The sequence below is a fragment of the Acomys minous genome (assembly GCF_964271855.1).
Source record: "Acomys minous genome assembly, chromosome: 8".
Taxonomy (NCBI): Eukaryota; Metazoa; Chordata; class Mammalia; order Rodentia; family Muridae; genus Acomys; species Acomys minous.
In genome coordinates this window covers 113,903,324-113,923,428 of record NC_140489.1, presented here as the reverse complement: position 1 = coordinate 113,923,428, position 20,105 = coordinate 113,903,324, and the positions used below count along the sequence as shown (strand labels likewise).

General features: G+C 38.6%; 1 protein-coding gene across 1 annotated transcript in view; it reads left to right on the top strand.

Annotated features, from left to right (window-relative positions):
• The first annotated feature begins 796 nt into the window (after positions 1 to 796).
• Positions 797 to 20,105, top strand: part of SLC8A1 (solute carrier family 8 member A1) — a 361,990-nt gene continuing 342,681 nt past the window's right edge. The window contains exon 1 of the mRNA XM_084792249.1: positions 797 to 920. The gene's annotated coding sequence lies outside the window, so the exon portion shown is untranslated. The remainder of the gene's footprint in view (positions 921 to 20,105) is intronic.

The following is a 20,105-nucleotide window of genomic DNA, read 5'->3' as shown; positions in this document are numbered from 1 at the left end:
CTACGTGCCACTAAGAGGACCACTCTCCACTCCTCAGGGCCAGAATTAGTTCCTGCTTAAGGATTAAATCAGAGTTATATGCCTCAAAAACTATTATTATTGGCAGAGAAGAAGCTTAACAATTCTTATTTGCTCAGATTTGTGTTCTTTAACAGTAAAAACATTTTCTAGATCCCATTTTATCAAGCAACTCTTACTAGCTTACTGTAGCCTAAACGCCAAGCTGTTTAAAGACAACTCTGGCTCTCCTCTCAGATTTTGACAGCTCTGACCCTATGCTGTCTTCTTCTTTCAGGTGAATCATCCAGAGGGCTAAGAATCATTTCCAGATAGATAACTATCTCAAGCACTGACCTATTAACTCATATGTAGTGGGATACGGAAGTCACGTTCATTCAGCTCCTCAGCCTTTCATTCATTCACCCGTTCATTCCTTCATCTATTAACTGTTTCCCAGGTCCCACTAGGATGTTATTACTAAGCCTCTCCGTGTGAAGAACTTGGTAAGGGCTATAAGTTTCGTGTGTGAATCAGGTAGAAATTGATTTGACGCCAAAATCAGGAGAATAAGACTGCCAATCTCTAAAGCGTATGTGTAAGAGTGTGTAGTGGCAGGATTGTGGGTGGGAAACGGGCTGGCTTGAAGGATGTCTATATGTGTATTTTTATCACCCATGTGTTGGATGAGGCTGAGAGCTGCCAGATAGCTTCTCGACAGCTTGGAGTTACTGTTGGGAACAGGTCCATGTATGGAAGCGAAAGCCGAAAGGCATAGATAAGCTGCGAGCCAGCTATGCAGCCATGCTTAGAGACACCAAGGACAAACGTCTCGGCTTCTTTCTTTCTGGTCAATCTGGAGCGGCCATCAGAGCTGGTCAGTTTCGCATCAAGCCCACGCAGACAGAGGAGCCTTGACAGAGGTAGGGGCAAAGTTTTTTAAAATGAAACTTACATAAAAGATAAGCTTCTACCTCCCGCCGAAGCCCTTGATTTTCTTAAGGAAAGATGCCAAAATATTTTTGGGAAAAAAAATTAGAGACTGATTGAGATTTGAGGTTGGTTTGAGGTTGATGACAGAAGTATTTAACAGCTATTCCTTCACCTGGCGGGACAGTTTAACTACTGAGGGAAAGTGACAACACCAATTAGCTGGCAAATTAAATCTCTTTTTCCTGGGTCACTCGCCACTCAGATATGTGTGAGTCTGCTTCTTCCAAGACATTGCCAGCACATTTTGGGATGGGCTCTACAGCATCCCATGGGGCTCGGCTACACTCGTGTGCTTTTGGGTAGGGTAGGTGGGATGTGTCGTTTTCCTTGCACATTCTTGGAAACTAGCAAAAGCTCATGTGTATGGCTGGTTCTTGGATTACCAAGGGAAGGTTGGGAAAAGGCATTATTATTTTTAGCAGCTGAAGTCAGTTTTGCGGTGCTTCTCTGTTGCTCGCAGATAGATCACAGCCTGTTCAAAGACTTTTGGGGGTTGTTTTCACAAACATGTCCTGTGTAAGTTAAAGTAGCTAAAACTAGCTATATTCCTTGGAGTTTTATAAGTACATTTGGCGATTTGTTTTGGTTCTTTCTGCACTGTAGAGGTGCAAACCTTAAGCATTTGAAAGAAAATACTTCTAAATAGTATCATCGTAATACTTTTAAATTTGTCATCAGTCATGGTTTGAAAACAGTGGCTTGCACCAGAAGAGGGAAAAGCTCTGACTCAGAAGTTCAGGGTCAAACCATGGACATGAGGACAAGAGCAGCAATGTCAGCATCTACATGACTACTTTGTATCCTGGAATATGGGTTAATCAGCCAGTCATATTCACTGCATTTGGAAATGCCATTTCAGATAGTTACTGAATTGTGGTCATGAAATGAAGAAGTTCTATTAAAATTGTGAGCAAAGTTTGCCTGCCAAACACACATAGAAGCTGTGGAGGATATCTTAGGCCACGCTTATAACATACATGTGGTGTTTTTCTAGGATGAAACTAAAATGATTCTTACAAAGAATGGTGCAGTAGAGACTCAGGCTTTATCTGGTTAAGGACAAAGTGTGTACAGGTCGTCAGATTTGTACTGACTCTCCTAGTTTAGTTTTCAGTTGTGTGACATAGCATGTTGGGGGGATATTTAATGTGATTTGTCTTCTCTGATGACAAATATGACATGGAAAATAGTGAATATGTAAGTAGAGTTTATGATGTTGAGCAGGAAGGTGTTCTCTGGATGTATTCAATTTCCAGGGAAAGGAATGACAAATACAGAAGAAGTGCACAGAGTGCTTTCCTCTGTGCTGTAAGGATGCCACTTCACTTAAACAAGCAAAAAAGGCAGAAAAAAAGGAGATTGGATTTATTTCAATAATACAATATCATACTCACGACACTCACAGAACTAAAACATGAACAATGCGTTAAAGTATTATTCTACCTACCCATTTACATTGGTAATACACTCAATTTATAATGCACTTAAACCTAGAATATTTCTTTTCTAAGGAATGCTAGACTTCACTAAAGAAATACCAATATTCTGGGAGACGGAAAGGGGAAAGAGAAGAGGGTAGGGGAGTGAAAGGGGTGAAGAGGAAAGAGGAGGGGAGGGGAGAGATTGTACATTCCTTATTCTAAACTAGCAGAGCAAAGCTGGCATAACTTTAGCTAAAGTGGAACAGGCCTAGAAAAGTACAAAAGAGTGCCTCTGAAATACTTAGCTAACACCACATACCAGTCGGCTTCCCGAAAGACAAAGCAGAGCAGGAGCCTGCCCAGTTCTCAGTATGTAAACGGTTCATAGAAAGGATGCCACCAGCACTTGTGAGCAGATGCAATGCATACAAGCTGCTGGCTACTTTTCTCTCATTTGCATACTGCCAAGCCCATTTCAGATCCGCACTCCTCAAGAGAAATATCTGTTCCTGTTTTTTTTTCCTCTAAAAAACAAATTCAAGAAACAAATATATGTAATAGAAATGATTGGCTGCTATTTTTATGTATAGTAGGTTAGCATTAATGACAATGTTCCTTCTGATTTGTGACGTGTGTGTGTGTGTGTGTGTGTGTGTGTGTGTGTGTGTGTGTTCCATGAATTTATAACATAGTCACCCCTCACCATTTCTCTCCATCTTCACCTAAGGCATCCATCTATCTCTCTCTCAGGCTGATAGCCAAGCCAAGAAAAATGATGTTTGAGTACTCTGGTTGTTTTTTGCTGTTGTTATTTTATTTTGCTTTGCTTTGTCAACTTGACACAAGCTAGAGTTAACCAAGGGCCCTCAATAGAGAAAATGCCTCCATCAGACTGCCTCCAGGCAACTCTGTAGTGTATTTTCTTGATTAGTGATTGACAGGGTTGGGGACAGTGCCACCACGGACAAGTGGTTTTAAGCTGTATAAGAGATGGAGCTGAGAAGGCCAGGAAGAGCAGTCCAGTGAGCAGTGCTCCACCACAGTTTCTGCTTCAGTTCCTGCCCCAGGAATCTTTCCTGAGTTCCTGACCTGACTTTCCTCAATGATGAAATGTGACCTGAGAATTATAAGATGAAATATACCCTTTATTACCCAAGTTGTTTTTTTTATCATGATGTTTTATCACAGCAATAGAAACACTACGTCAGAGAGGATAGTAGAACACAGGTCGTTCATGACTTCCTCAACACTGACATGTGACTATGCATGTAGAAAATTGATACTAATATCTTATTTTGTGGGAACTAAAGTGTTTTTTATGAGAATGGAATGGATTTAATGTTGTAGGATAGAGTAATCTGCCGTCTGAGGCTTATTCGTGGTGAGAAAAGTTAACACGTGTCCAGATAACACACAACACAGCTTTGATATTTCTGCCTACAATGTGGAGGCAGAAAGTGCGCTTTGTGCTCTCGTGATTTATTGTGTCATTATAGGTAGAAGGAGAAGGTGCTTAAGGAGACTTGAATGGGAGCCATAAGATGGAGAGAGACTATAGGAAAGGAGGAATCAGTTCTTCCCTTCTTGGGAATATGGACAATTTGGTTCATAAAAAAGCTTTTTACATTAGGGGGTGGGGTGGCATACCATTAGAAATTCTAAAGAACAAAAAAAAAAATCACAACCAACTACATTGGGAGGTGGGGGTGGGATACCATTAGAAAATCTAAAAAACAAACAAATAAAAATCATAAACTGTTTGCTGAGGTGCTTAAAGCTGAGACATTGTTTGGTTCCAGGCAGAACACCAAAAAATCTCAAGAACATTACAAATAAAATAAAATTACAAATGGCGTAAGACTAGAGGAACAACCTACTGGGGACACATTGCAAGACCACAGGGATGCATTTCTGCCAGTCGATGAATGACAGTAGAAATTCCTTCAACTCTCAGACCTTAAGTGGGCTATCCCATCCCAGAAATAACCTCTTTCACGTGCTTAGCATTACGTATTCTCTTGTGGTGAGGTGTTAGGAGAAAAATTGTGCATCAAGATGTTATTCAAGATATTTTCATACTTAATATGAATAATATTATACATACATAAATAATAACGGGGCTGGAGGGGAGCACTTGGCTGCACATAGCATTAGTGAGTAAAGGCAGTCTTTCTTCCTCCCCTTACTGTTTCTGACTCAATCACTCTTCTCAACACTGTCTGCACCTTCCAGTCCCTCTGGAAAGGTGAGGCTCAGCAGCACCGCTGATGAATTGATATTCTGGTGAGGACCAGACTAGGGGAGCTCGGTTTCTGAATGCACTCCATGAAATTTCAACATGTGGCCAGTTACTAAGAACTAGTTCCTCTTGAAATAAAAATGTAATAATCAGTCTAGTTTATTGTAACAATGGGGAAATGAAATGTCTACAGCTGAAGATTATAAAATAATAATAATAAAAGTCAGGGTTCCTAGTAAATGTTTGAAAATCCCAGTACTGGTGAGGCAGAGATGGGGAATCCTGAGTTTGGGGCCAATTAAGGCTGCATAGTAATACCCTGTCTGGGAGAGATGGAAGGAAAGAGAGAGGGAAAGAGAAAAAAACAAAGAATAACCTGTGTAATCTTGGCTCATGAGAAGTCCTTATTAAATCCCCAATATATGTAAATAGATCTTCTTCTCTATAGATGAAAGTGCAGTGGACATTTGATATATTTCATAGTCTTTAATCCAAATTCTGTATGAACACTAGCCACAATTATTAAAAAAAAAAACTATGCATATTGACATTATAGCTCTTAACTGTTACTGCTAAATGAGATTTCATATTGCTTAACAAATCATCACACAGCTATCGTGAATAAGGATATTACTTCTGGTAGCAATAATTCTCAAAACAATGGGCAGGCTGCTTTAATGAGAAATTATGTCATTTTGCCTTTTACCTTTCCACTAGGGACCAACACCTCTAGGGAAAGAGTGTATATAATTTCATGCAAAATATTAATATTAATTTAATTTTAATTAAATTTATTTAATTAAATTTAATAAAAAAATATTAATTTACAGCAAAACAAAGTATATCAAAATGTACAAACATAAACCTTACTTGGCTGTGGATGTAGCTTGGTGCATAAACTGCTTACAAGCATAGAAGCCTGAGTTCAGGCTCCAAGACTCACTTAAAACATCCTGTCACAGGGGCCTGTTCTTGTAATGCTAGGATTGAGGAAAACGGGACAGAAAGATCACTGGGCAAGTCTGTGAGGAGGGGCAGTTGTCAGAATGCTCAGAGCTAAGGGTGCTTTGTGTCTAACAGTGTGAACTTCACTCTGGCTCTGTGTGTGATTTGCATAGTAAACCCAGCCTCTATCGTTCTCTGCTTTCCATGAAGTTGTAACTATCTCTTAAAGACAAGATTGCAAAAATACTAATGGTTTCTTACAATGGCCAACTGCTGTTGGTATCATCTTTATAAATAGTTTGGATTTTCCCCAAGTCTGATTCATTTTCTGATCACTAAATAATCTGAAAGAAGAGTAGTCATATTTCTAAAAGTGCAGAGCTGATGCCTCTAAGGTTCTTGAATGACTCAGCACTCTTGAGATGAATTGTCATAAGAGTCTGGTTGATGAAGAACATTGGCTCTTCTCTGAGTCCTACCAAAGGAAGTCTGAACACTATCACTTCCAGTATCAAAAATAAGCACAGACATCTATATATTATGTGTATTTTATTTTATTGATTTTTATTTTATGTGTATGTGAGCTTTGGCTATGTGTTCTGATATGTATTGTGTGTGCAATGCCTGCAGGAGCTGAAAAGAAGGAGCCAAATCTCCCTAAACTGGAGTTACAGAATGTTTTAAGCTGCTGTGCAGATGCTGGGAACCAAACCTGGGTCCTCTGCAAGGGCCACTGTGTGCTCCTAGGTGCTCCAGATTCTACATTTATGAACACGAACAGATTTAAAAGTAATATAAAAATAAAATCATGACATTATGGCAAAGAACCAGGGAACATTCAGTATCAAAAACAATTTTCTGAATGGTGTGTTTTTGAGGGAAATGAGACAGAAGAATCCACTGATTCCCCCCCCCCCCGTGTGTGGTGTGTTGGATTACAGTGAACAAGGGCAGTATGAAGTGTAACTTCAGTCTCTTCATTTGCCAGCCTGTCCTCTGAGAGACAAGACGCAATCATATACAAAACAGCTTTATGGGGCACTCAATAACAAGCTATTAAATTTAATGTCAAGGAACGGAAGTTTAGGAAAGCCTGGGGGAGGGGTCCCCTCATCTTTTCTCCTCTACTAATTACTGAGCAACAACATAAAAAGCCATGCACACATTTTACAATACCTGATTAAGAAATAGGTACAAAGACTGTCGGCTTCCTCATCTAGCAGGCCTGCATCTTCATGCCTTCATTTTTGATGAGGGTACTCATCCCATGACTCGCCCCTAAAGCAAAGCAGTCTGTAATTTAGAAGTACTCACCCCTGTGCACACATCAAAGATATGCTACCCACAACCATCAAGCCACTGTCCCTTCCCTACACATTAACACAAAGGCACACTCCACAAACCTAGAACTAGAGACCACACTTACTTCAAGCCTGTAAAAGACAACGTATCAGCACTGTTACTGTAGGATTTGTTCCAGATCTCAGAGTTGGAGAGCGGCTGCTAAGGAAGCCCCCTCAGTGTGTGTACATAGTGAAGGGCTGTCAGATGACATCCAGAATAGAGCTAAGCACTTTCAGAGTGGGTGAGGGCACAGTTTAGAATCTGGACTAATATCAGTTCACAAAGCAAAATGCAGAGTTGTGGGTTTTATTCCTAAGCAGTCTTTGCAGCGGTGCATAGCTGAGGAGTAAAATCTGGCCTTAACCTATTGACAAGGCCCTGTCCTTTGTAATGCTCACCGCACCCTGCAGTCCTTGGTGCAGAGACATAGTTGTAGTGTAGTAATTCACCGTGGTTTACTATGAACCAGTGATGTTGTCCTATCTTGCACTCTTGTCAAGCCGTTTATGTGACTTTAATAAGCATAGTAACCTTGCTGACTGCACTGAGGCCTATCAGTGACTTGGATATTGCACGATGTCTTCTATTTGAGTTTGACATGTAGGATCACTTTTGATTTCATGGCAATTGACAGTCCTAATGGCTCAGCTTATATGAAACTAACAACTTTGCTGTGTAAAAGGAAAAATGGTGGTGTGTTCAGTAAATGTTTGAAAAAAGTAAAAAAAAAAAAAAAAAAGGAAACTTAAGTTTATCAAACTACCTGTCATCTCAACTAATTTGACTGGTGTGTTATTCTGATGCATAAAATACATTCTGTGAGATGAAAAGCCTTTTGTGAGTTGAAAGCCTCAGTTCAAGTTTAGACAAGTCCATATTCAAATGCAGCTTGCTAACATGTCAAGGACAAGTCACTAAAATCTACCTTGATAGATGTTGAATCCTTCCTATTTTCTGATTACACTTCTAAGGAAATAGCATGTAGTCATTCATTATTCCTGACAAATACCCTATGAGATAACCATCCACATTACCGATAGTGATGCCAATGCCCCAGTGATTAAATAATGTGCCCAAAGTCATACAGGTAAATAAGAAGGCACAATTGGAAGCCTGTGCTTAGCTGCTGTCTTACTCTCTCAATTATTTGTTTCATAGCCATTAAAAGTAAGAAGTGATCAAATTAATACGTGGAAAGTAGTCGGCATAGTACCATTACATGGTTAGAGCAAAACGACCTTACTACTTTGGATTACATTTATTTAATTTCATATGTTTAATAAATTAATTACTTGAAATGCTCCTTTCAAGTGTCAGCTAATTATGAAGCAATATTAATTGCATTTTAAAAATTAATGTTTTCAGATTGTCACATGGAAATTATTCTGAAATGGAAGTGAAGCCACTTCTTTGTGACTATATTTCCATCCTCACTGTGCCTGTCAATTTGCTCATGCTTGAATAAATTGTATAGAAATTCTAATCACCCTTTTCAGCACTCTTCAATTTCAGAAAGCATGGGAATTAGGATAAAAAAATGAGATAAGAATCTTCAAATGGAAGCATTATAATTCTCCCATACATGTTAAATCCCATTTAAAATTTAATTCATAAATCTAAATCCATGAACAAAAAACCCACTTGATGTTCAACTTACAATTTAGATTACACTTATGAGCTCAGGACCTCTAAGAATTTAATGTAAAATATGCACCAATATTGTGAGTCATGTATTTAGTTTAATAAAAATCATAATGAAATGCATTTCAACTAAGGCAATAAAAGATTGGTCAGGTTTTTTTTCAAGAAGAGTATAATGAAAACTTTTGTCTTTTCTCCTTCTGTCCTCCCCAGGCACATGCAGAAAACTGTTTCCAGTCCTTTTAACACTCATGCATTTCCTCACTACAGAATCACAATAACTTATGTTATTGTTTCTCCAGAGAGGGCTTTGCTATTATTATCATAAGCACCCTTTTGCTTTGAGAGGTCTATTATGAAGCCGGCAGGAGAAATGGGAGATGAGAAAGATTAGAGACACAAATAGTAGGATGTATTCAGACCTTGGCTGTCTATAGACCTAGATAAGCATCATTTCACAATATCATCAGGACCCAGTACCACATCAACAGTAAACAACCACAGCAGTTGATAAGTTAATAACAGGACTTTCTGAGCAATTAAAAACATTGAAGGGCTGGGTAGGTAAGGACACAAGCATGACTTCAAATCCCCAGAACCAGTGAAAAAGCAGACACCTAGCATCCTCTGTAATCCCAGTGAAAGATGAGAGTGAGGCAGAGACAGAAGAATCCCCAGACTTCCTGCACTGTTGTCTGGAGAACACAGAAGTGAACACAGAGAGACCTGTCTTAAGCAAGGTAAGAAGATCAGGGACAACACCCAAAAGTGTCTTCTGATCTCCATAAGCAAAAAATGATAAATGTATGAATGTGGGGGGCACACAACACGTACACACACACACACACACACACACACACACACACACACACAGTCACTGGTAAAAGAAAAAATTTAGAGGAAAAAATCCCCACATGCAGTATGCTAAAAGTACACATTCAAAGTGACATAGAAAAATGAATCACAGCAGTGTTGATACGTATTTAGCATAATCAATTAATATGTCTCAGAGTCAAAGTAAAGGCCCTGAACTACTTTGAAAAGCACAGGGAAAATAGATAATTAATATAACCAATATGTACCTCCAAAACTCTCTCTTCCTCATTATCATTCAAGTACACCATAATTACTTGATAAAATTATTTATTTTTAATGGAATACAGATGATCATTAGTTTCATAGACAAAATTAGGTCTTTAAAAGTTAAGCAAGGCTGCAAGCTTCAAAACAAATTTTCCAAACTGTGGTCTGAGAAAGAGCTCTTTATACTTCGCAACACTCAATGTTATGGCAAAAAGCAAAGTTTATGAGCTATCGTACAACTGTCAAGTCAATAGACGCTATGTGGAGGGCGTCACTGTAGAATATGCACTGTTGTATTATGAACCCTGAGGAATCCTTTGGTGCACACTGGGATAAAATGGTTATACTTTTGCGTGCAGGTCACATGAACACTACTGCACAAGGGTAAAACATCCTGAGCATGTAAACCATGTAGATTGTTGTATTCACTTTGCTTCTCTCTCTATATTTACCGGCCTGGGATGGGCCAAACAAAACAAACCAGAATCTTATTAGGGATACTAGAAAAGGAGGCACTTTACTTGAAGACTGAGAGTCGTGGTATGTTTAGAGATGATATAAGCAATGCGGATGTCTTGTACCAAGATCTTTCTCTTTAGAACTTGAGCCAGGCATGGTAGCTCACACCTTTAATCCTGGGAGTTGGAAGGCAGGTGGATCTCTGTGAGTTCCAGGACAGCCAGGGCTACACACAGAGAAACTCCATGTTGAAAATAAGAAAAATCTTGCTTTACAGTAGATCAGAGTGGAATGGTGGGTGTTTCACAGAACCTTTGATTGTTTGCACAGTGGCACTGTTAGAAACATGGGCACCCTTTGAATAAGACAGTAGCATATTCTTACTGTTAACCTCTCTTGGCATACTTTCAAACAAATATTTTTATTTTGGGTTACTTAAATCTCTCCCTGAATCCCTTCCAACACCGCAACACCAGGTAAGGGAGAAAGAAGGTTAGTGGAGGAAAGGGACCATAGTTTTCCTTAGCTGCTTCCAGCTGTTTAGGGTCATTTGGTTCTTTGGGGCAAATCCAATCTTCGTTTTAGGATATCTCCAAATTCCTTTCATCACACTGCATCAAGATCAGGCACGAGCAGCAGGGCCAAGCTCCAACAGCCTCATTCTTTGTTGGAGCCCCCAATCTCTCTTTGAGTCTGGCTTTTATCCCCACTGACAAAGACCACACACCCGCAGGAGGTAGTCCACAGCTGACAAACATCACCCGTCTTCCCAGGAGGCAGTTATCAGCAGTGTACAAACTGGAGCAGCCCCCTATATCCCACACCTGGGATTAAAACAAGAACATGTTTACATAGAAACCAGACTTCCACACAAACCTCTACTCAGGGTCCACAAATATGTTGAATGAGGTGGACGTGGGCGTTAAGACTTCTACCAGATATGAAAGGGCCAACCACAGAAGAACACAACGAAATTGAACCATGATAGACATTCCTGCAGCCACATTTCTCTTTCTTAGTGTATTTCCTGTCTGGCTGGGTGTTATACTAGAACACTTCTAGAAATGATCAGTTTCTAAGTGTCTCTGATTCAATTACAGCTTCACTTTCCAAACTGAAGTAGATACCCTCCACCATATTCCTGAAAAGAGCGTGCACATATGTCAAAAGCATTTGCCCATCAAAGTATCTAGAAGGAGAGAAATACTATAGAACAATAGGCAATGTTTTAAAATGTCAGTCTTATAAAATGAGCAAAGGTGTTTAGTTATTCCTAATTTTCTAAGTTGTGTTGAAGAACTGAAAAAAATAGTATAAATTTTATACGTAGTGTCTCTTTACATATTTTAATGAAAATGTCTGATTACTAATACAATCGGTGTCAGACAGGCATAATTCAAATAATGTTCAATCCAAAGAATATGGCAATCAGTATCAGACATATGGTTAGATATTCATCTTAAGCATGGCAGTCGTAAGAAATGAAATTTAACTGGAAAACTAAATAAGGTGAGGAAACAAATCATATGAATGTTTGGGTTTGTTTCCAGGAAGAGTGAGAAGCAGAGAGTGAGAAGGCACAGAGGTGGAAATACACCTGTGGTCCACCTTAGGGACAGTCAAGTAGTCAGTGAGGCTACATGGAAAGTGGAGGTGATGTGAAAGGTACATCATGGACTTTGGGTGTTAGGTGGCCATTGGAGGGCTATTAGCTGAGAAATGAAGTGATACAATTTACATTCAAAAAACTCATCAGTAAAGTAGGCATATTACATTGCAGAAAGGCGAAAGGAAAACAAACTTATACACACAGGCTCAGAAGCTATATAGCTGCTCATAGAAATAAAGAATTCTTAAGAGTAAAAGGGAATCAGTTATCATAATGTATTGACACCAGTGAGCTGACGATGTCACAGACAAATAGGAACATATGTTTTCCTTGACTAAAGAGTACAAAGGAGTACTGAGTGGGTGTTTTAAAGAACAGGAGCTAATAATAACTTCAAACTCTTCCACCAAATACCAAATTTACAAATATAAATCATTGCGTAGAATAATTTTATGGATATACAAAATAACAATAACTCGGGTAAATTGATTCGTTAGTGAATGAATTCTCAGGGCTTTAAAAAGATTGTGTGTGTGTGTGTGTGTGTGTGTGTGTGTGTGTGCACGCGTCCATGCGCACGTGTGTGAGTGTGTGTGTGTGTGTGTTAAATTATCTACTTTAGTAATCTTTACTGTGATTCAGTGTTTCTCCAGATTTTCACAATTTTTTTATTTTTAAGTCATATAAAATGGTACACGAGAAATAGGATGAATAAGGAACATGATTCTGAGATCTGAAATAATTACTTAAATGGTTGGAGAGATAACTGAGTAGTATAGAGAATTCCAAATGATAACTCTTTTAAAAATTGAATATATAAATATTGGATAGTTTTATTAACTACTTTATTTATTCACTTTACATCCCCAATTATAGCCCCTTTTCCTCCTCTCTTCCTGTCCCACCTCCTTCCCTTTTCCCTTTACTGCGCTCCCCTACCCCTCAGAAAAGGGGATCCCCCTCACTCTTCCTAACACATCAAGTCACATGGGGACTAAACACATTCTCTTCCAACGTGGCCTGGCCAGGCACCGTTACCAGGAGGAAGTGATCAAAAAGCATGCAACAGAATCCTTGTCAGCCACAGTCCCAGATCCCCTTACTGGGGGACCCACATGAAGATCAAGCTTCCCATTGGACACACATATGTAGGGGCCTAGGTACAATCCATACAGGTTCCTTGGTTGGTACCTTTGCCTCCTCAATCCCCCTAGGCCCTGCTAGTTGGCCCTGTTAGTCTTCTTGTGGAATTCCTGTCTTTCTATTCTTCCCCTCACTCTTCCACAAGGCTCCCTGCTCTCCACACAGTGTTTGGCTGTGAGTCTCAGCATCTGGTTCAATCCACTGCGGTGTGGAGCTTCTGAGAGGATAGGTATGTTAGGCTCATATCTGCAAGCATAGCAGAGTGTCTTTAATAGTGTCGAGGGGTTGGCTCTTTGCCATGAAGTGGCCAGGTATTAATTGGACCTTCCCTCCATCCCTGTTCTATCTTTATCCCTGCATATCTTGTAGGCATGGTGAATTATGGGTCAAAGCTATTGTGTGTGGGTTGGTGTTACCCTCCCTCCTCTAGGAGTTCTATCTGAATATAGAGTGGCCTTTTCAGTCTGCATGACCCCTCCTCTCCCCACTCATAGGATTGCAGCTAGAGTCACTCTCCCATCCTCCCAGGAGCTACCCTGTTTTAGGTCTCCAGCTTGTCCAAGAGATACCTCTCTCCACCTACAGTTTCTCTTCTCTTTAAAAACCTCTGTCCTCCCCTCCCCACTTCTGGTACAAATGCTCATTTCCGTCAGCTCTCCCTCTCCTAACCTGCTCCCTTTCTTTAAGCACTTCCTCGGTCTACTCTATTTCCACTTCTCAGTGAGATTCAAGCATCTTCCCTCATGCCCTCCTTGATAGTCAGCTTCTTCTGGTCTGTGAACTATATAGTATGATCATCCTGTACTAAATGGCTAATATCTGCTTATAAATGAGTACATAGCATGAGTGTCTTCTGGCTCTGGGTTACCGCTGTCAAGATGATCTTTTCTAGATCTACCCAATTATTCCAAAATTTCATGATTTCCTTGTTTTGAACAGCTGAGTAGGATTCCATTGTGAAAATGTACCACAATTTCTTTATCCAGTCATCACTTGAGGGAACCTAGGTTGTTTCTAGTTTCTAGTTATTATAAATAAGAATCAATGAACACAGCTGAGCAGGGTGGTATAATTGAATCTTGGAGTAGAGTTATTCTCAACTTTCTGAGAAAGTTCCACGTTGATTGCCAAGGTGGTTGTACAAGTTTTTTCTCCCAATGGAGGAGTGTTCCCCTTTCTCCATATCCTCACCAGGATGTGCTGTCATGTGATCTTGGCCATTCTGACAGGTGTAAGATGGAATCTCAGAGTCATTATGATTTGCCTTTCACTGATGACAAAAGATTTTGAACATTTCTTTAAGTGCTTCTTGGACACTCAAGGTTCTCCACTGAGAATTCTGTTTATAACTGCACTTTCTAATTGGATTGTTTGGTTTGTTAATATTTCATTTCTTGAGTTTTTCATGTATTTTGGATATAAGCCCTTTCTCAGATATAGAGTAAGTAAATATCTTTTTTCAATCTGTAGGCTGGTGTTTTGTTTTAATGACAGTATCCTTTGACTTACGGAAGCTTTTCAGTTTCATGAGATTCCCATTCATTAGTTGTTAATCTTAGAGCGTGAGCTATTGGTGTTCTATTCAGGAAGTTGTCTTCTGTGCCAATGAGCTCAAGGCTGATTTCCACTTTCTCTTTTAATAGATATAGTATATCTGGTTTTATGTAGAGATCTTTGATCCAATTGGACATGAGTTTTGTGCAGGGTAATAAATATGTATCTATTTCCGTTTTTCTACATGTAGACATCTAGTTGGACCAATAACATTTGTTGAAGATGCTATCAATTTTTTTCATTGTATGGTTTTGGCTTCCTTGTCAAAATACATGTGTTGCCATGGGTGTGTTGATTTATTTCTGGGTCTTTAATTTGATTCTGCTGATCTACCTGCAGTATTTATTACTATTTTATTACTATTGCCCTATAGTACAGCTTGAAATCAGGGATGGTGATAGCTTCAGTTGTTTTATCGTACAAGATTGTTTTAGTTATCCTAGATTTTGTTATTTTTTCCACATGAAGTTGAGAATTGCTCTTCCCAGATCTTGTCTTGGAATTTTGATGAGAATTGTATTGAGTTCTGTAGTGGGATTTTTTTTTCGGTACATTTATGTATACTATCTTATTATCTGCAAATAGTGATAGTTTGACATTTTCCTTTTCAATTTGTATCACCTTGATCTCCATTAGTTGTCCAACTGAGACTTCAAACACAGTATTGAAAAGATATAGAGAGAGTAGTCAGCTTTGTCTTATCCCTGATTGCCATGGAATTGATTTAATTTTCTGTCCCTTTGATTTGATGTTGGCTATTGGCTTGCTGTATATTGCCTTTATTGTCTTTCACCATGTGTCTTGTATCCATGATATCTCCAAGACTTTAAACATGAAGGGGTATTGGATTTTGTTAAAAAGCTTTTTCAGCATCTAATGGGATGAACGTGTAGTATTTTTTCCTTCAGTTTGTTTATATGGTGCAATATGTTGATGGATTTTTGTGTGTTAACCCATCCCTGCATCCCAACGATGAAACCTAGTTGATCATGGCGGATGATATTTTTGATGTGTTCTTATCTTCTGTGTATATGTATTTTATTGAGTATTTTTTGTCAATGTTCATAAGAGAAATTGGCTTGAGATCCTCTTTCTTTACTGGGTTTTTGTGTGGTTTAAGTATCAGAGTAGCTGTGGCCTCATAGAATTAATTTGGCAATGTGCCTGCTGTTTCTATTTTGTGGAATAGTTTCAGGAGTATTGGTATTAGCTCTTCTTTGAAAGTCTGGTAGAATTCTGTGATGAAACCACCTGGCCATGTTTGTGGGTGTGTTTGTTTATTTTTGTTCTAGAGCTTTCAGGTGTGCTTTTAAATTGTTTATGTGAGATGTCTCCAATTTCTTTATGATGGCACTTAGTACTATGAACTTTCCTCTTAGCAGTGCTCTCATTGTTCCCATAAGTTTTGGTATGCTCTGCCTTCATTGTCATTGAATTTTATAAAGACTTTAATTTGTTTCTTTATTTCCTCCCTGACCCAGCCATTAATGAGTAGAGAATTGTTCAGTTTCCATGAGTTTGTAGAAGTTCTATTGTTTCTGTTATTGTTGATGCCCAGCATTAATCCATGGTGGTTTGATAGAATACAAGGTATTATTTGAATTTACCTGTATCTGTTGAAGCTTGCTTTGAGACAAAGCATGTGGTCAATTTTAGAGAATGTTCTATAAGGCACTGAGAATAAAATATATTCTTTTGTGCTGGATGGAAAGTTTTGTAGATATCAGTTAGGTCCCACTGACTCATAACATCGGTTAGTTTCATTTATTCTTTGTCTAGTTTCTGTCTCAAAGTTCTGTACATTGGTGAGAGAGCGGTGTTGAAGTCTCCTACAATTAATGTGTGGGTCTTAATATCTGATTTAAGCTTCAGTAATATTTCTTTTATGAATGTGGTTGCCCTTGCATTTGGAGCATGTATGTTCAGAACTGAGAAGTCATCTTGACATATTTTTCCTTTGATGAGTATGAAGTGCCGTTCCTCATCACTTTGACTAATTTTGGTTGAAGCTCTACTTAATTATATATTAGAGTGGATACTCCAACTTGCTTCTTGTTTCCATTTGCTTCAAAAATCTTTTTCCAGCCTTTTACTCTGAGGTAATGTTTATCTTTTTTGCTGAGGTGTGCTTTGTTGTATTCAGCAGAATGGTGGATCCTGTTTTCACAACCATTCTCTTAGTCTGTGTCTTTTTATTGGCGAATTGAGACCATTGATGTTGAGAGATATTAATGATAAAAGATCATTAATTCCTGTTATTTTGATGTTGGTGGTGTTAGTATGTGTGTGTTTGTGTGTGCTTTCCTTCTTTGTTTTTGCTGGTGTCAATTTATTTATTTTTTGTGTTTTCTTAGATGTAGTTACCCTTGTTGGGATGAAGTTTCCCTTCTAGTGTTTTGCGTAAGACTAGATGTGTGGAGAGATATTGTTTAAGTTTGGTTTTATCTTAGAATATATTATTCTCTCCTTCTATGGTGATTGAGAGTTTTGCTGGGTATAGTAGTCCAGAATGGCATCTGTGATCACTTAGAGGCTGCAGGACATCTGCCCAGGTCCTTCTGCCTTTACAGACTCTCTGGTAAGAAATCATGTATAATTCTGATAGGTCTGACTTTATATGTGACTGGCCTTTTTCCCTTGCAGTTTTTAATATTTTTCTTTGTTATTTAGTGTTTTGAGTATTATGTGGTGAGAGGATTTTATTTTCTGGTCCTGTCTAAATGGTGTTCAGAGTGCTTCTTGCATGTTTATAGGCATCTCTTTCTTTAGGTTGAGATTTTCTTCAATGAAATTGTTGAGATTGTTTTCTGTTCCTTGGACTCTATACTCTATACCTTTTTCTATTCCTATTATGCATAGGTTAGCTCTTTTCATAGTATCTCAGACTACCTGGATGTTTTGTTCAGAAATTTTTTCTCTTTAAATTTTTCTTTGACTGATGTGTCAATTTCTTGTATTAATCTTCTATCCCTGAGATTCTCTCTTCCATTTCTTTGATTCTGTTGAAGATGCTTGCTGCTTTGATTCCTGTTCTCTTCCCTAGGTTTTCCATCTCCCAGATTACCTCAGTTTGTGTGTGTGTGTGTGTGTGTGTGTGTGTGTGTGTGTGTGTGTGTGTGTGTTTATTGCTTTTACTTTATTGCTTTTACATTTTCAGGTCTTGAACAGTATAATTCATTTGCATCGCCTATTTAATTGTGTTTTTCTGTATTTCTTTAAGGGGTTTATTCATTTTTTCTTTAAAGCCCTCTATCATCTTCATGAGACCAGATTTAAGGTCATTTTCTTGTTACTCTGCTGTGTTAAGATACCCTAGATTGTTGTGGTATGACATTTGTCTTCTGATGTTGTTATATTTCCCAGGTCCTTGTTACTTGTGTTCTTCTATTGGCCTTTAGTTGTTGGCTCCAATTCCTTAATGATTCTACTTTATTAGGAATTTATTAAAGCCATGTACCTCCCTTACAGCCCAACTACCTTAAATAGGAGGGAAAGGAGATTAAGGAGAACAAGAATGAAACTTTCTGGGCATCAGATCCATGCGGCAATTCCCCTGGTGTAATTCTCAGGAGTCTTGCCCATCATCTATCCAACAGAAGAAGCCTCATCATCCTTTGATTTAACTTGGAGTTATTCCCTGAGGCCACCTTGATGCCTTCACCAATCCTCCAACTCCCTGGCCTTTGGGCAGCAATCTCCTATGTCTCTCTCTCTCCCATTCCCTCCTCCCATTGAAGGTTGTTTTGCAATACAATACCCCAGCCAAAGTAGCAGGCCCCTGCCATTTGTCTTGGCCTGATACTTCCTCCTCTGAGTCTATCTCAGATGTTTATCAGTTTGTAGAGACAAAGACTCAGTGGGGTGGTATCCCAAGACTGTTTTCACCTTGGACCCAGACTAAGGCAAGATTACATTCTCTTCACATTTAGCCATCTGGTTGTCTCTGGTATTGACTGGTGGTCCCTGGGGGCTGCTGGCTTCCAGGAATGCACAATTAAGACAAGTGTATGTGAGAATTGTCAGTATGGGTGGCAACTAGGTCTCAAGGCACTGAAATCAGCATCTGGGAACACAGTGAATAAGACCCTCTTCCAACAGCTCTCTCTTTTAGTCTAATAACATGCTCTTTTATATATTTATAATAATAAAGTACATAAAGTAAGAACAATTATGAAACAATTATCAAAACTGCCATGTAACAATTACATTTACAATGTCCAGTCTATATGTATTGGCAACATAGGAGGAGAAAGTATTCTACCATCTATCCTATTTTGGTTTGTTCAAAGTTCTGTAGGTAACTCATTTTTATCCTTACTTGTATCATCAATCTAAAAATATCTGCTTGGACCTATAAACATCATCTGAAATCATAGGCAACTTAATTTCAATTGTAAGGCAGTAAATACCTAGTCTCCAACCCCATCAGAGACTTGAGAAGGATATAACGTTACCTCTGTATGTAAGAATTGCAGGCAAGCAGCTTCCAGAACAATAGAGTTGACAGAGACAGTATACTGCCTGGACAATCACTCAAAATCTCTCTATAACACTGGAGCATTATATATCTGACAGACATATTTGGGAGGCAGGAGCTATGAAGGATTTGCTTATCTTGTCTTGGCAGAGCTTGACAGTCAACTTGGCCTGCATCCAAGCTTGACCATTACTTAATTCTCCTTAACAATTTGGAATGGCATCTTTTAAAAGGATTGGAACTAAATCCTGTATTTATAAATGAGCTGCATGTGTTTAATACCTCGTACCAGAGTGTGTATATACACAAATGTGTGTGTGTGTGTGTGTGGTGTATATATATATATATATATATATATATATATATATATATATATATTACACACATATGTGTGTGTGTCCAAAATATCCTTAAATTTGAATTCTATACCAATGTATCAAAAATAACCTTATATAAACATAACAATGTCTCTAAGCTGAAGAGTAGATTCAATAATCTACACTTTTATCCTATTATTTTTAGAAGATATTTCTATATTCTCCTTTCATTCTTTTCAATTTTCTCCTTACCTAAGAAAGAAAAAGAAAAGAAAGAAAATAAAAAGTAAGAAAGAGAGAAAGAGAGAGAGAGGGGGAGATCTTCCCTGGGTCTAAGATTTTGTACCTTGTTTGGTCTCTGAATAAGACCATAAGAACAACCAAAAACGTAATCATGTCTTTCTTCTCAAGGTTGTTTCCTGCTGATTTTCAGGCATAGAAATCCTTTTTGGTGGCCCAAATAAATTTAGAAAAATTGACTGAGCAAGTTGACAATAATATTTGTGGTCTAGTCTGTAAATGTTGAGACATTTCAGGCTTAATAGAAGTCCTGTTTGGGCCAGTCTGGAAGGCTGAGGCGGTAAGATCAGCAGCTTTCTTTAAAGCTGTCCTGGAAACAGGCCTTGATGGATAACAATAATTGAAGCAGTTTGAGCCTCGATCATGCAGGATGCTGGAATAAATGTGTCAGCATCCCAACGTCCTACAGGATAATTAGATAGATAGATAGGTAGATAGATAGATAGATAGATAGATAGATAGATAGATAGATAGATGGATAGATGATAATAGATTTCATCAAATGAAAATACTGCTATACTAATTCAACAACTATGAAAGCCCTTCGTAATTTTGAGACGGGAAGCCATTTCTCATATCCCAT